Source organism: Carlito syrichta, unplaced genomic scaffold, assembly GCF_000164805.1.
Source record: "Carlito syrichta isolate Samal-C Ts95f unplaced genomic scaffold, Tarsius_syrichta-2.0.1 Scaffold311159, whole genome shotgun sequence".
Lineage (NCBI taxonomy): Eukaryota > Metazoa > Chordata > Mammalia > Primates > Tarsiidae > Carlito > Carlito syrichta.
The window spans coordinates 29128-43859 of NW_007255255.1; the positions used below are offsets into that span (position 1 = coordinate 29128).

A 14732-nucleotide genomic window follows, 5' to 3' on the forward strand; every position below is an offset into this window, starting at 1 on the left:
TCCGTTAGATCATACCTTTTTATCCAATCACTTTTCTACTTGACTGTCCGTTCTTCAGACCTAAGCATAAAGACAGAAAGTTTTCTCTAAGTCTTTGGTCTTTATTTCTGAAGACTTTTGTGTCACATAAAACTTTGATTAAATAAAGTTGTGCTTTTCTTGTTAACCTGTCTTTTGTTGTGGGAATGTCTGCCGGGTGCAGTGGCTCACACCTATAATCCCAGCACTTTAAGAGGCAGAGGTGAGAGGATTGCCTGAGTTCAGGGGTTCAAGACCAGCCTGGGTGACTTGCCTGTGTGACTTGACAAGATCTCATCTCTACAATAAATCATATTAGCCGGGCATGGTGGCACGTGCCTGTGGTTCTAGCTACTTGGAAGGCTGAGGTAGAAGGCTCACCTGAACCCAGCAGGTCGAGGCTATGGTGGCCGTGAGCATGCCACTGCACTCCAGCCTGTGCAACAGAGTGACTCCAACTCAAAAAATAAAAAGGGGGAGGTGAATGTTGGCTGTGACTCTTATGAGGAATGGTATCACACATTTTTCTGCCCCTAGAGTTTCTATACTACTTTGTTTGAAAATCAAGTGAAAGACATGTATTCTTATTTTTCCAAGAACTGTAAGAGAAAGAGATTCAGCTAACTTGATACCCCAGCTGAGCCTAGCATTCCAGATATTTCCAAGGAGCCACGCTTATGAGTGAAACATCTCACATGTTCATAGCCACCATGTGACTGTAACAGCATGAAAAGTTTCAGGTGAAACCAGTAAAGGAACTGTCCATCTGAATTCCAGTCAAGTCACAAAACTGTGAGAAAATACTTAAGTGATTGGTCTATTAAGTCACTAAGCTTTGGGGTGGTTAATATGCAACAATAGAAAATCAAAGTGGATATTAAAATACTGTATCAAATTTTGCCTATAGTCCATCTTGCCCCAGTATTTTTCTGAAACAAGGGACATATTTTAAGGGCAAAGTAGTTTTGCTTACTTTTTTGTTGTTGTTTTTGAGTAGAAGTCTCACTCTGTCACCCAGGCTGGAGTGCAGTGGCACGTGATGGCCACTGCAACCTCAATCTGCTGGGCTCTGGTGATCCTTCCATTTCAGCCTTCCAAGTAACTGGGACTACAGGCGTGCACCACCACGCCCAGCTAATTTTTTTTTTTATTATTGTAGAGATGAGGTCTCACCAAGTTGCCCAGGCTGGTGTCGAACTTGTGGGCTCAGGCAATCTTCTCTCCTCAGCCTCCCAAAGTGCTGGGATTACAGGCTTGAGCCACTGCGCTTGGCTAGTTTTGTCTGTAATTTTATTCTCACAAAAAATGATATTCTGGTATCCCCAATTTCCACCCATTAAGAATCTAATTGACAATTTACCTAGACTATGCGTAAATGTATTTACACCTTCCATCTGCATACATTTTGGATGCTAAAAAAAATGTCTAAAATTTGGGGAGGGTGGGTGGGTGTCAAATATGTCTACAATTGATCATGCCAGTTGTCTTTTCCACCGTTTGTTTTCAAAGAAATTGTTTTAAATACTAAAGAATGATTCTATTTTTGTATCTTAAGCCAACATTCTCAATAAAAGAAGAGAGATTAAGAGAAAATTAGACAATTGTCTGTAACAGTTCACTCCTGATTTGTATGCCTGAATTTGTTTCAATTTCTTATTGATCTCCTGTGAGTGACATACATAATTTCTATGTGGAAATGTAATTTGATTACTCTTTGAAAAATTTCACAATTTATTACATAGCAGGCTGTTATCAGAACATTTCATCTAAAATTATTTTAAGAGGTATTATGTAATCAACTCCCAATTTCTCACCCTAATTTCTGAACTTCGGGTAAAGACAGCCTTATCTTAACTATAAGCATTCATAGTTGTATGTTTTTTTTAGGGTTCTGAATTCGATTTATTAGACAGCACAGAAATAACAGGTTTAGCTTATATTACAAAAAGAGCTCAAACTGCTCATAAGCAACTAGGTTTGCCACAGGCTTGACAGGGAAATTCAGACTACTACACAAAGACATAAAAACTCCTGATCCTAAATAAAGTATTAAGGTACAAAGACAAGTTTCTTATAAGATCGAAAATAGAGAAATCCACATACTAAATAATGTGTCCACAACAACTATAACACATCCCTTAAGGGATAAAGCATGTATTTGTAGGAAGCAAACAAAGTTTTCCATAGAGAAACCACTTTCACGAGATGATTAGTTGGACCTGCAATGAAGAAAATACATTTCAAAAGATAGGTTCAGACTTCTACCAAATTTTCACTGAAATACTTAAAAAATAAAAAAGACCCTTGCTTCTCTGTATCAAAGACTTTTTTAAAAATACACATCATGGATTTTAAAAAAATTCAGAAAAAGTTCAAGTACTATTCAGAGACATATATTTGCAATAATATAAATGTGAATAAAAAGTTTGATAAAAAAATACCATTTGGAAGTACCTAGAGTAGGCCAAGTTAAGTTTGTGTTCTGCTTTAGTGTATTACACTGAAATGAATCTCATTCTTACTATAATTTTTTTTTCTTTTTAAACTTAATCACCAGCGGCTGGGCAACTGAAATGGACATGAGAACTACATAAATGTCAGAGAAATATGCAAACCTCATTAATATTTCCAAAAATTAATTTAGAGAGAGAAACAGGTCCAAATAGATGCCTGTCTAAATGTACTGGAATTACGTTACAATTATTTTTCCAAATACACAGATATACGCTGTCTTTTCTCAGTTCATTATTGACTCAAACAATTTGCCCTTCTGGGATCACCTGGTTGCTAATAAATAATTGTTTACAGTCACAAAATGATATTAGGAGATTTTCTTATTAGTTTTCCTTCTGCACCCTAATAAGATTGAAAACTAGCTGATTCCCAAGAGTCTAACCTTAACCTTGCTTTGTTTAACAGCCCAGGAAATGATGAACCATCTGCTTCAGAAAATAATGGATGGCCAAGAGGAAATATTGTTTAATTGTAGATTAACCTCCTCATGAGGCAGTCTGAAACAGTTTTAGAATTAGCAACTATAACCAACAAAAGAAGCAAATGGCTCAGAGCCTTTTCCACTACCATTTAAGGTCCAGAAAGAAAGCAAAGGGATGTTTATTACTTATATTTATTTACACACATTTATTTCCACAGTGGAAACAAAAATCATCAAGGTCAAAACTGATTCTCAACAGCACAGACACTGCCCTCCAATTTTCTTTGTCCAAATACCTTTAACGCAGCAAACCATCTCAAGCACTTAAGTGTTTATTGTTTTAAAAAAATCAATAAAAACCTCATTTCCATTATTTTTAGGTTCTTATAATAGTAAACTTAATATTTTTCCCTGGTTTCTTTGTTAATAGTAATAATCCACCATTGGGGAGTACAAATTGTTTTATCATCATCAACATGGCACTTAAGTAAATGAAATCTTGTCAAGTACATGGTGACTTGGGTTTTGTTTCTGCATCTGTCACTTGGCGAATGTAGATACCATCTTCAGGATGTTCTGTGTCATCCGTTTCATACATATATGATGATGCTATTGCAAGTGTAGTCCCATCATTACTGAAGGCAAGTGATGCGATGCTGGTGGGGTACCGATGGAATTGGCACAGTCGCTTTTCGTTAAATGGATCCCAAATATTTACAAATCCATCAGAACCACCTGTGGCAAATGTATCGTGGATATTGTGAAAGGAAATAGCATTGACTGGGTAAATCTGCTCAATATTATTTTCTTTTAGCCTGTGACATTTGAAGGCATACTTCTTCTTCTGTACCTCAGGACTTGGATCCAAGTATTCAACTGCCACTCGGCCTTCAATGGAGCTTAATACATAGCCCTGCTTGTTAGGAAAAGCTCAACTGCAGCGAGTCTGGTACAGGCTGGACTCCCTGCGCTGCTGCAAGTAGCTCATGTTCCATAGGTCCCACACGAACACCTTGCGGCCTGCTGTTCCCACTATCAGTCGGTCTCCGGACACCAAGACCGAGAGAGTGTACGCCTTTTCAAGCTGAGAGAAGGTTCCAGCATTACAAGGAGTTCTGGGATCCCACAATTTAACTGTTTGATCCCAACTTCCAGTAACCATCACATTCACTTCCGGAAAGGATTCAACACATCTGATAGGAGCATCATGAATTCCAACAAGATTTTCTTGATCGGTGTTCAAATCATGCATTTTCAACTGATGATCTAATCCTCCACTCCAAGCATGCGCTGGAATGTAGAACGTGCAGTCCAGGACCGTCCGGTGTGCTGGTACTTGAGCCGCATGGAGTTGGCTGGCACATCGTAGAGGCGCACAGACGTGTCCCAGGAGGAGAGCAGCAGGAACTGGGAGGTGTTGGGGCTGAACTTGACCGAGGAGATGCCATCTTTGGGCGGCTGGTTCAGCTTGAACTCGTTAGAACCGGTCATCTTGGGCTCCACTCAAGAAGCAGCGTCTCGGTCGTGCGCCGCTCCCGCCGCTGCCTCTTCCATAGTTGTATTGATCAGGGTTCTCCAGAGATACAGAACCAGTTATACTACATACACAGACACACACACACACGGGGACTTTTAAAAGTTCAGAAAAATGGAATTAAAATTTAAAAAGTAAACTTTATTTCTTAACATAAGCTGCTTCAAGACCGAAACACTTTTTTAAAAAATTGGGGACATTTTAAATTTTTTTTGTTAATAACTTTATTCAACCACAACGCATATGCCATACAATTAACCCATGTAATGTGTACAATCCAATGCTTTTTAGTGTACTCACAGTTATACAACTTTGACCACAATTTTTGAACATTTTCTTTTTTTAATATATTTTATTTTAAAGATATGGGGTACAATTCAGGATTAGGTATGCAAGTAGATCTCATACGGGTAAGTTTAAGCCTCCTTTGGTTCCCTCTTTGCCTGGTTTGAGATCAGGAACCCTTATTGATGCTGTGTCCCCATCCCTACCCCGGCAGTATCCTGCTACTGCCAATCCCTTTCTTATAGTAGGTTGGTAACTGTTCAGGGTCCACTTATGAGTGAGAACATATGGTACTCTGTTCTTTGTTTCTGTGATAGATCACTGAGTATTATAGACTCTAAATCCACCCAAGTCCATATGCTTCCCTTCTTTATGGCTTCATAATATTCCATTGTGTATATGAACATTTTTTATCCAGTCCAGTTTCAATGGGCATCACAGTTGTTTCCACGTTTTTGTTGTTGTGAGTACCCAGGGAACTCAAATCATTCTACAAAAAAGATACCTGCACACACATGTTTATTGCAACACTATTAAGATACTTTTTAAACAATGTGTTTTACAATACCAGCCATTTAGTCCACCCCTAAAAGATGGAGAGTCCTGGGAATTTAACGATGCCCATGTGGTCTCTTTTACTATTAAATGGAGAAAAATGGGTGCTCTTTGAAGATATTCTTTTTTTGAGTTGGAGTCTCCCTCTGTTGTCCAGACTGGAGTGCAGTGGCACACTCACAGCCACCGCAGCCTCAACCTGCTGAACTCAGGTGATCCTTCCACCTCAGTCTTCCAAGTACCTGAAACTACAGGTGTGCACCACCATGCCTGGCTAATTTTTGGACTTATTTTAGAGACAAGGTCTTTGCCAAGTTGCCCAGACTGATCTGGAATCCCTGGGCTCAGGCAATCCTCTCACTTCTGCCTCCCAATGTGCTGGGGTTACAGACATGAGCCACCAAGCCCGGCCTTAGATTTTTAAAAAATATTAGAAAACAAAAAGCCAAATAAGGACTGTAAGGTAAATGCTGAATGATATTCCATAATAATGTTGGCAAAATTGGTCCTATTTGATAAGAGGAACGTACAGGAGCATGTTGTGGTAGAGGATTATCTGTTGAAGCTTTCCTGGGCATTTTTCTGTTAAAACTTCAGATAACGCTGGGCTCGGTGGCTCAGCCTGTAATCCCGCGCCTTTGGGAGGCTGAGATGAGTGGATTGCCTGCGCACGCGGGTTCGAGACCCGCCCGGGCAACTTGGCGAGACTTCATCTGTACCATAAATAAAAAATTAGCCAGGCGTGGTAGCGTGCGCCTATAATTCCGGCTACTCGGAAGGCTGAGGCAGAAGGATCGCCAGAGCCCAGCAGGTCGAGGCTGTGGTGGTGGGGAGCGGCCACTGCACTCCAGTCTGGGCGACAGAGCGAGATTCCAATTCAAACAAAACAAAACAAAAAACAGCAACAACAAAAAAACTTCAGATAACTTTCTCAAAACACTCTCATAATAAACATATGTTATTGTTCTTTGATCTTCCAGAAAGCTGACAAGCAAATTGCCTTGAGCATCCCAAGAAACTGTTTCCTTGACTTGTGCTCTTGACCAGTTTGCCTTTGTTTTTACTGGACCACTTCCACCTTTTGGTAGTCATTGTGTTAATTGTGCTTTGTCTTCAGGATTATATGGATAAAGCCATGTTCGATCTCTTGTTACAGTTCTTCAAATAAATGCTTCAGGATCTTGATCCCATTTGTTTCCATTTCCATTGAAAGCTCAGTTCTTGTCTGCAGCTGATCTGGATGCAAAAGTTCTGTCGCATAGTCTTCTCAACTTTAATTTTTTGGTCAGAATTGTGTAAGTTGAACCAAGAGATGTATATGATGTTGGCTATTGTTTCTGTTGTTAATCATCAGTACTATTCAATGAAGGCAGGAACAAGACTGATTTTTTCCTTGCAAATTAATGTGAATAATCTGCTGCTGTGGGCGTCATCTTCAATATTATCTCATTCCTTCTTAAAAGGAGTTATCTTTTTGTAAACTGCTGATTTCTTTGGAGCATTGTCTCCATAGCTTTTCATAAAGCTTCAATTATTTCACCATTTTTCCAGCCAAAAGTTACCATAAATTTGATGTTTGTTTTTACTTCAATTTTAGCAGAATTCGTGTAGCTTTTAGTGCTTCAAGCTTGATCCTGTTCAGACATGTTATAAAAAGTCAGTACAATTTTATTTTATTTTATTATTTTTTTAGTTGGAGTCTCACTCTCGTCGCCCAGGCTGGAGTGCAGTGGCATGCCCACAGCCACCGCAGCCTTGACCTGTTGGGCTTAGGTATTCCTTCCGCCTCAGCCTTCCAACTATCTGGAACTGCAGACGCACACCACCACACCCGGCTAGATTTTGTGATTTATTATAGAGACGAGGTCTCACCAAGTTGACCAGACTGGTCTCGAACCCTCAGGCTCAGGCTATCCTCTCATCTTGGCCTCCCAAAGTGCTGAGATTACAGGCTAAGCCACCGCGCCCGGCAACAGTTTTATTTTATTTTATTTTTGTTTATTGCACTTCATTTTATTGTGCTTCACAGATACTGTGTTTTTGATTTTTTTAATTTTAAAGATGTGGAGTACAGTTCAGGATTAGGTAGATAAGTGGTCATTGTACAGGTAGAGTTTGGGCCTCCCTTTGGTCCCCACTTTCCCTGATTTGAGATCAGGTACACTTATTGATGTTATGTCCCACCCCACCCCCACCGGCTGTATCCCTCTACTGTCATTCCCTTTCTTATAGTATGATTAATGTTCAGGGCCCACTTATGAGTGAGAACACGGTATTTTATTTTGATGCACAATTTTTGAAATGCATACATAGGTTTTTCACAATATGCATTTTCTAGGAATGGTTTTAGAGACATTTTTGTGTGTAGGGAGGAAAGAGAATCAGGAAAAATGACATTTTATAGTAGAGAAAACAAAATAGTAAAAATAGAAATCGCTGGATGCAGTGGCTCACACCTGTAATTCCAGCATTTTGGGAGGCGGAGGCAAGAGGATTGTCTGAGTCCAGGGTTTCCAGACCAGCCTGGGCAACTTGGCAAGATCTACTCTTTGTAATAAATCAAGAAATTAGCCGGGCATGGTGGCACACACCTGTAGTTCTAGCTACTTGGAAGACTGAGGCAGAAGGATGACCTGAGCCCAGCAGGTGGAGTCTGCAGTGGCCGTGAGCATGCCATTGCACTCCAACCTGGGCAACAGTGAGACTCCAATTCAAATAAAATTTAAAAAAGAAAATAGAAGTCATAATTTATATTTTATCTGAAGAGGAAATTAAATCACAACAAAAATATATCATACCATCAGCCAGAGGTGTGAGCTAAAATCGGGTCTCAAAGCTTATACTTTTTATTAAGTGAGAAAAACTACATTCTCACCAACTGTTACAGTCTCAGTGACCAAAGCATAACAAATGTGAGAGGGGAGGATATTTCTTAGTCTTTAGTGCATGACTTGACTAAAAGCCTAGACTCCTCCATAGAGTTGCACATGTGGAGAAAAAAACTTTGCATTTTGTATGTTAAGTATGTTGGGAGTAAATTTAGGTGTTACCATGGTAACTGCTAGCCCAAAGAATATTTAGTAGTGTAGGTATGGAAATCATCAAACACCAGAAGAATGGGGTAATGCTGGTCATACAGGCAAGAGAAACTAAAGCAACTTGAGTTCATTTATTTTCATGGTGAAACCCTTTTATTTTGGTCTTACAATAAATGTCAAAAGATAGAGCTCAGTGGCAGTTACCACACACATGACCTTACAGGCAATCTTACCTCATACTTCTCTTAGCTCCAGACAAATATTTCACAAGTCAGAACAATTAAGAAAAATACAAGGGGTAAACCTCCCAAAACTGGAGTTTATTTATTTAAAAATGTATATTTATTCTTACATTTTTAAACTTCAGTCACCTTCAAAGTACTCTGTTTAATGCAATACACCTATCGAGATGCTTTTTCCACTGCTCAAAACAGTTTTTGAACTCGTCAATTTAGTGCTTCTGCCATTTATTGTTTTACCTCTTCCACATCACAGAATGTTTCCCTTTGAGGATGTTTTTCATTCAGGGAAACAACAAGAAAGAGTAGAGCGAGGGGGTCATCTGTTTTTGGTCCAAAACTGCTGAACACTCAGCATAGTGTGGGTCAGTGTGCTTGTAAATTATCCATCATGAAATGGGTAAATGCATTGAAAGAATCTCAGAAAAATGCACTGAAACCAGATGCAGCCTCTCACAACAATGCTAACTGGTACACTGATGCCATGGGTTCCTAGAACATTTATTTACCTAGCCGGGGAATCCTGTACTACAAGGGGCCTATCCTTTAAAAAATAATTCCGGTTTTTTAGGGGTCCTCCCTTATATGTAACTTATCAGTGCATAATTATTCTTTCTTCTTTCAAAAGTGTTTTGGCCCATCATTTTATCACTTCTTTTTCTCAAGGTGAGCTTTGAGAGTCAGTGTGGTTGACTTGCTTGATAAAAGTTAAAGTTTCTTTCTTTCTTTCTTTCTTTCTTTCTTTCTTTCTTTCTTTCCTTCCTCCCTCCCTTTCTTTCTTCCTTCCTTCCTTCTTTCTTTTTTCTTTCCTTCTTTCTTTTTCCTTCCTTCCTTCCTTCCTTCCTTCCTTCCTTCCTCCTTCCTTCCTTCCTTCCTTCCTTCCTTCCTTTCTTTCTTTCTTTCTTTCTTTCTTTCTTTCTTTCTTCCTTTCTTTCTTTCTGATTTGGAGTCTCGCTCTGTCACCCCGGCTAGAGTGCAGTGGCACGCTCACGACCACTGCAGCCTCGACCTGCTGGTCTCAGGCAATTCTTCCACCTAAGCTTTTCAAGTAGCTGGAACTACAGGAGTACATCATCACACCCAACTATTTTTTTTTAATTTATTGTAGAGACGAGGTCTCACCACGTTGTCCAGGCTGTTCTCAAACCCCCAGACTCAGGCATTCCTCTAGACTTGGTCTCCCAAAGTCCTGGGATTATAGGCATGAGCCACCACACCCTGTCTGTAAAGTTTATTTCAATACTAATCTGGCTGAAAGAGAAAGCAAGGGGGATGAGAGAGAGAGGGAGAGAGAGAAAAGTATGGACAATGTTAAAAGCCCTCGAGTTCCATTTCAGAGGTAAGAATTCACACATAAAATATACTTCATGATAATAAATTATAAATCATATATATTGAGAGAGAATTATAAATTATGGGTGGATCTTTGTCATCTCCCTTCAAGAATGCTACTGTTTGGCCTCTCAAATATCTAAACGCCTTTCTATTATGAAGTCCACTTTAGATTTTTAGGACCCTCAAACCATTTTCTGATACAGATATTTTCTGTCTCTCTCTCTCTCCTATTCATGCTACCATTTTATGTGTGCATGCTTGTGTGTGTGCGTGTGTGTGTGTGTGTGTGTGTGAGAGAGAGAGAGAGAGAGAGAGGAGAGACAGAAAGAGAGAGGTGTAATTTTTCAGTAATGTGTCTTTTATCACTTCTTCTGAGTTGTTCTTGGTTAATATTCAGTCTCAATTGGGTAGAACAGTAACTACGCATGCTGTTTGGTGGATGGATTTCACATAAGCTACAGCAATCCCCAGCTCCCCTAGTTTATGTACCAACCACCCACCACCTCAGTTTGAAATGCTAGGGTATTATATAGTTTGAAATATAAGTGGTAATCCTACATTACTATCTCATATTTATAACAGAGAAGAAGCTTATTTCTAGAGGTAATGAAGGAAAAGTAGCAATCAAAGTAATGTCTCATGTGGAATGTTAGGACTCTGCATGGGAGAGTAGATAGAAGGGTTGAATTGAGACTTAGAGCAAATGACAAAGAGCTAGAATAGAGACTAATGTGGGGCTTTTACGAAATCTGTAATCAGCTGTCTACAGGGAGAGCAATGAGGACAGTCAGAAGGACATTTGCGCATGGATAAGAATGTTAACAGGGAACACATGCCAAAGCCAGAGATGAAGACCGCTCAGATCTATAGGTGAGCCCAGGGAACAGAATTCTTTTAAGCATTTTAAATTCAAAATCAAATGCCTGCATCTCACACAGAAAGTATCTGTATATTCTAGTGACTAAGAAGATTGAAATATCTCAGTATTGGACTAACTGGTACTAATCAAGGTAGGACCCTTATCTTTAAAGGATGGGAATACTGGAAGAGTACTGCCACTTTAGATAAAATGTCTCTTAAGGACAGAGTATTCTTTTAAATTATTTGAATAAGGCAATCACAGTATGTACTCATTTTGTGGGTAACACAATTTCTATTGTTCTTTTTTGTTACAAATCATACATTGTAAATAACTCTCTGATGAACTTCAGTGGAAATAACAGGGAGTGAGATCCCCAGTGAAAATTGGTTGATTATGAAAACACCAGGCTCCCCTCCTGGATGAGTGTTATAAAAATTATGTAATGGCCCTGCTGAAGTGACAACACTCATGACATTCTTTGGCCAGGCCATCATTCCATCTTTCTGATTACTCATTGTTTACTCATGGTGCGATCTTCTACTGTATTCAAAAAGTCACAGTGAATTTAAATATTTCTGTCTCTAATATCTGACTGCACATTACATCTAAATAAAACCTGTTAGTCTGAACTTTCAGGATCTTCATAACTTGCCATCAGTCTCTCCCTTGTTCAAAAAGCCACCAAGATTTACTGTGAAAACAATTCCAGTTTACTATGAAACAAGAAAGCACTGATTGTACTCCAGGTTCTGTCTTCACATATGACAGAGATGAGTCTCAGCAACATGTGAGCACATCTTGAATCAGCTCTGTGAAGAGGTCATGTGAGAGACAGTGCTATACAGAATTTCTGAGAAGAAAGTCAGCATGGGCCCTATACACATGCATTCAGGGAAAAAGTACCAAATGAGGGCCAAGTGAAAAGGAGTCCTATGCAGGGTTCACAGAAAAAATTGCTTGAATGGACATAGGGTATCAGTTCCCTGAGAAGGCCAAGTAAAAAGAAGTCCTAGTCTGGATTCCTAAGAGGAGGATAGAGGAAATGACCAGTCTATATGCACTCAAGAACCAGGGACGTCCTGGTGAAAGACCATCCAAATCAGGATTCCTAAGTTTAAGGGCTGGAAGGGGCTTGAATGTGTGTACTTAAGAAGCAGCCCAGAGAACTAAGTCAAGGGTAAGGGAGGGGTCCAACACTGTGTTCCTAAGAAAAGTCAGGGAGGGCTTCGCATTTATGCACTAAAGGAAGCAGCCCTGAGAGTAGATTAGTGAAAGAGAATTCTACACAGAATTTCTAAGTGTAGAGGTCAGGAATAGGCATGCATGTTTGCTCTCTGGGAAAAACAAGAAGAGGTAAAAAAAAAAAAAGTATGTGGGGTCATCATCATCACCATGATCATCATCATCGTTGTTAATTTTTATTTAGCATTTATTATGCATCAGACACCTTTATATCATCTCTCTAATTATCATGACAACCCTATAAAGTAAGTTATATTATTGTTCTTATTTTACTAACAGGTACTTAGTGACATTAACTTATTAATCTTGTCCCCAAACTCCACGGACAGCATGTAGAGAGCCTGAGACACAAACCTAGGTCAGTCAGATTTGAAACTTAGAAGTCTTACTGAAAATGCATTTAAACACAAGAACAAGTCTTACAACATATCTGTAGATCTATCCAGTTTTTAAAGCAACAGGAACTAAGGGTGATAGAAATTGATCTTTAATATGTAAACAAAGACGTATAAAAATGAAATTTTAAATATAGTATAATCCTGTACAAAGATAGTAAGAGGATACTAAAATTAAAGGAACTTGTCAAGACAGTGATGTCAAAAAGTTATTTTGTGATGTGTGTAGTTATAATTAAAATTTTCAGAATTTTTCAGAATTTCAATGGTGTCTGACCATCACACTAGGTTTTCAAAAATAAATTTACTTAGGACTCCATCTTCCTATATGGCATCAGTCTCTCAAACCTGGCTTTCAGGTGATAAACAGTGGGTCTTCGATCTGCTTACAATTTGGGGAAACTTGTCTAGCATCAGTCCTAAGTAGCCTAATTCATCTGGTTTCCAACAAGCAATACAGTTGACCATGGCAGCGCCCAGGCAGGGTGACAGCTCCTTACAAGCACTGACTACTTGTGACTAGTTGACCCCATCATGGGGATTCTAGAGACATTCCAGCAGCTGCCAAGAATTCTTTTTTGGGGGGTACTACTCTCCTTTTTGTGGCACCAGCTGCCTGCAATGCATTATTGGTGTAAGGAAAAATGGTTATTAGGGAAGTCTATGAACTTCAAAGCCTGGGTAAGTCAGACTGTTGTGCATGCTGAAAATCCTCTATCTCTGTCGTTAGGGTTTTTATGCCATTTGTGCTTTTATGCCACTTGGACCCGGCAGGGGTTATTTATTAGCACTGGTTGGCTTGAGATGAGGTTCATTAAGATTCTTCCTAGCCTTTCCATTAGTGAAATTTGTTTAGGAGTGATCTGCTTGCTTGTGAACTTGTTTGTGCTTTGTGTTGTGTGTTTATAAGTTTTTTTGTTGTGTATATTGCCCTGGCTTGAATGAGAAATGTTAATTCAATCCCCTAATCCAGCCCATTGGGCTGCATCTTGCAAAATTAGGAGGCCTTTTGTCTGTGATCTCATAGAATGGAAAAGGATGATTTTCTTCTCTAACAACTACTTGGTCCCCACAGATATGGCATAGCAAGAATGGTCACCAAAGCTATTCTGTTCTTCTGGAAGCCTCAGAGAGGGAAACATGGGAATCTGGCAAGCTGGCAAAAGGATAAGAATTTCTTACCAGTCAGAACCCCAGTTCTCTCTCTCTCTCTCTCTCTGTCTCTATCTCTCTCTCTGTGTGTGTGTGTGTGTGTGTGTGTGTGTGTGTGTAATCTAAGCAGATGGTAAAACTCCCTTTGCCTTTCCAAATTTAAAATCAATGAGAGAAAAATCTTGTGTAAAAGAATAGTGTCCTGACTAGCCTTATGAATTCTCTTGATTAAAAAGCAAAATTCAACCTTAAAAAAAAGTTAAAAATTTTTGCGAGCTCAAAATTGTCTGATCTATAGGCTGAGATGGAGAATGCACCCCATATCAACCAAGAGATTCTTGGGACATACAAGAAGCAAGGAAGAGAGACAGCAGGCAGCCAGCTTTGGAGCCAGGAGGCCCCATCCCCACTAGGAGCCATAGTCACATAAGGACTGCAGTCCTGCCTTTATATGTGAGAGAGGGTAAATGCTACTAATGTGGTCTGTGATTGTTCCCCTTCCCCCAGGCACACAGGACTCCAGTCCCATGTAACAAGTGGCCTGGATATGGCACACTGGCATGCTGCCATAGCATGGAGCTGGGAGGCCATCCAAGTGCTGAATGTCTATAGCCAATCGATTTCTGAGAGCTAGAAACATGTAGGCAGCACTTGGTGGCCAGCCTCAAGACTAGAAAAGATCATTTACCAGCTTCACTTGCCCCAAGGATGGGTTCAGCTGCTGTGTATACTGTGTGGAGCAAACTAAGACATATTCTACTGCTTTTGAGTTCTGGTGTTTAGCATGGGAGGAAGAATTAAGAAGAGCATCAGGTAGCCCCTATCTCCCTGCAGAGCACTTCTGGGCAATGAACAGCACCACCATTCCAGTTGTGCTGCCACAGCAGCCAGGGTGTCTCTCCCAAATCCCCACAGACAGTTCACAACTGGAAATTGGAAAGAAATCTGACTGGCCCTGGCCACGGGAAAAACTTTGAGGTGGAAAGTAACTTTGAGTTCCGAGCATGCACTGTTACCAGAAGAGGTGGAGTTTAAGGCAGTGGAGTGAAGGCAATCTATCCAGTCCGCGGGAGAACTTTGTGGCAGAAAGTCACTTTGAGTTCTGAGCACTGACTAGCAGGAGAGGTGGAGCTGGAGGTCGG

At 40.0% G+C, this 14732-nt stretch overlaps 1 pseudogene across 1 annotated transcript; it reads right to left on the reverse strand.

Annotated features, from left to right (window-relative positions):
• Nucleotides 1-2756: 2756 nt before the first annotated feature.
• Nucleotides 2757-4453, reverse strand: LOC103271065 (annotated as a pseudogene). Its single transcript, XR_002482566.1, has one exon. The product of XR_002482566.1 is annotated as a mitotic checkpoint protein BUB3 pseudogene (transcript).
• Nucleotides 4454-14732: the final 10279 nt, after the last annotated feature.